The sequence below is a fragment of the Solanum tuberosum genome, unplaced genomic scaffold, assembly GCF_000226075.1.
Source record: "Solanum tuberosum cultivar DM 1-3 516 R44 unplaced genomic scaffold, SolTub_3.0 scf00402, whole genome shotgun sequence".
NCBI lineage: Eukaryota > Viridiplantae > Streptophyta > Magnoliopsida > Solanales > Solanaceae > Solanum > Solanum tuberosum.
The window spans coordinates 397,952-401,372 of record NW_006239325.1 but is presented as its reverse complement, the minus strand read 5'-3'; positions in this window follow the sequence as shown (position 1 = coordinate 401,372).

Here is a 3,421-nt window from a genome sequence, read left to right as displayed (position 1 = left end):
GATGGGGAATACCCATATACTATATCTGAGATATCTGAAAACTGATGAGTTTAATACAAAGAAGATATTAACTCAACACTACTAAGCTGAATCTAACTATGTCTGAAAATAGCCTCTAACTGACTAGAAATGTTGAGACATGCCCCAGCTAAGTCTAGCAAATCTGAAACTAAAGGACTAAAAATATTGAAAAGAAACTCATGACTATTGTCCTTGGAGAATGAAGACTCACCACTGATTCTGCTGAACTGGAGATCGGGAACCGATCTAATCGTGATCTGGATGCTGAGAACCTGAACCTACATCACGAGAAGATGTAGCGTAGAGTATGTGTCAGTACTTGAAAGGTACTGAGCATGCATGATATAATAAAGCTGAAATAATATATAACTGAACAAAACAAATAAGCAATGATATAATCTGAACATGATATAAATACTGAACACTAAGCTAACTGAATGCAGTGACCAATTTATAACATGTTGAAACTGAATATTGGATATACTGATAAATGGTCAATGCAATAGAATCTGACTGAACTGTGGGAGCTACTATTAATAACCAATAGTAAAACCATATGAGCTAAATGTGGAGTCCGATGTATACGCCCCATCGAGAGGACCCAATATACCCTGCCAGAGGTATAGAGGCATGCTGGCGTGATCACTAAACTGATGTTGCCCACAGAGGGGACTTACACCTACGTGGCTAGTAGTTCTGGGACTATTTGGGTACGTTGAACCCTAGTCCAACTCGGTATTATGCTACTCCCAATGGATTAAGTAATTAACACATTATGACTGAATTTATGTAAGTTATTGGATAGCTTAAACTGAACATGCAAATCGAGTATGCAACAATTAAACTGATATTGATGCATTAATAACTGAGGCATGTATAACTGAATAACTGAAATATCTTACCTAGCATGTGTAATTCAAGAACTAAAGAAATACATAGCTAGGGTTCTGGAATTCATGCAATAAACTGAATATTAACATACTAATTTGATTTGGATCATTCTAAGAGCTAGGAACCCAATAAATCTAACATTCAAGAAATTCTAGGTCTAGTCATAATAAGAGAATCAAGAAACTGACTGAAAACTAGGGACCTAATGGGTGAAAGGAACCCACTAGTGAAATCCCACATACGTGGTGACGAATTCCACGAAGAAATCTCTAGATTTCAAGGCTGGAACTGATGGAACCTTGCTGCGTTCTTGAACTAGGGTTCTTGACTTCTCTTATCATCTTACGCTCTAATTTTTCTAAGTTTTGATTAAAGAATTGACTTAGGTAAGTTCTAGTTATGTTTCTAGGCTTAAACTGACTAAAATCTCATAATTTAGGGTCTAAACGACGTAACTTAGGGGTCCAACGAAATAAGAAAATACCAAAAGACCCCTGACTTAACTACTGTCGTCTGTCGGAGTGACCGACGGACGGGACCTACGGGCCGTAGTTCAACCTACGGTCCGTAGATTTGGGGTCGTAGGTCAACTTACGGTCCGTAGATTTGGGGTCGTAGGTCAACTTACGGTCCGTAGATTTGGGGTCGTAGGTCAACTTACGGTCCGTAGATTTGGGGTCGTAGGTCAACTTACGGTCCGTAGATTTGGGGTCGTAGGTCAACTTACGGTCCGTAGATTTGGGGTCGTAGGTCAACTTACGGTCCGTAGATTTGGGGTCGTAGGTCAACTTACGGTCCGTAGATTTGGGGTCGTAGGTCAACTTACGGTCCGTAGATTTGGGGTCGTAGGTCAACTTACGGTCCATAGATTTGGGGTCGTAGGTCAAGTATGCCCGATAGGGCATCACTAAAACGAGCATAACTTTTACTCGGAGGTCGGATTTTAACAAACTCGGTAGCGTTTGAAAAAGGATTCAATTATCTATCATATCATAGGTCATGGGACACATAATTCCTTTTGTGCTGGGAGTGATGACCATTTGAAGTTGACCTAATCATCAATTTCCCCCACTGGCTGCTGACCTTCACCAACGATCAGACCTACGAACCGTGGATCGAACGACGGTCCGTGCTGGTTGGCTGTCGTTCACATCAGAGGCTGGATAAAGTGGGCCTCGATCCACGGACATAGACTACGGACCGTGGGTTGAGACTTAGCCGATTTTTTGAACTGGGTTTGGGGAGGGGTTGTAGTGCTGAACCACAGACCACCAGCACAAGCCATGGTTTGACCTACAGTCCGTGGGTGGCAAACTGTGGGTTGCACCTGCAACTTCTCAAAATTTGCATTTTTGGTCTGTTTCGGATACGGGGTATTACAACAATAGTTATTCGGATGACTTATTCATCCCAAGTTCAAACTTGTCTATTAAGTTACAACCATCGACCTCCACATTTAGTTCGAGCAAAGGCTCATAGTATAAATGAAGATACAATTCATCAGTCCCAATGTCACATAACAAACATTCTAGGTACCATGATGCCCCATTTCTCAAGTCGTTCAAATGTTGCTATCTTTGTTGAAGAGGCTAGCCACATAATGAACTAATGTCGAGGTAAAAAATCATGCCCCAAGTTAGTTTCTTTCATTGAACTTTAGGATAAATAGGTAGAAAGCTATGACCGCAAAAATCCATGAATGTAATTACTATTATATTAACATTTCATCATCTCCAAACTAAGTGTGTGCTTCAAGAATAAAGTTATCACCTCATATTTTGCACTTTTTTTCCGATAAAAAACATGACCAATGAATATTTATTACCACAAAGAAGAAATTATAAAATTAAATAATAAAAAAATGATGTTTGGATTATTATGCTAATAATAAATATATAGAAAAATAATTATATATTTTGAGATATTAAAAATGAAACTAAAAATAGAAATATATTTTAAAAATTGTAGACTTGTCCTCTTGAACATAATATATAGGGCTAACCCATCGGTGGCCCCCTAAATTTGGCACGATTTTTCACTTAGACACCTTAACTAGGCTTTGTTCATTTTAGACAACTCATGTCACGCCCAACTGTGTCAATTTGACACTTTCTGCTGAGATGGCATAGCAAGTGTGATACACTCACTAGACGCGCGTGAGAGCCTCATTTTACCAAATTTTAATTTTTTTTTACTTCTTCTTCTTCCCCATTTTTTGGCTACCATTTTCCAAGCTTAAACATGGTGAAATAAATTTGACAATGTCACAAACAAAAAGTGAATTCTAGCGCCCATAAATTTTAAGCTTAAATACTTTCACTTATTTTGTTGTCCTTCTTCCTCAAAATAATTTGAGAAAATCAACATAAATTTCAAGAAGAAAAAAACACTCAGAAATGGCAAGAAATCATATTTTCAATTATCAAATCCTACATTCACAACAAACAATTTTAGCGTTCCAATCCATTTGTATGCCTTCTCACATCATAATCACAGAAAAAGTCCAAAT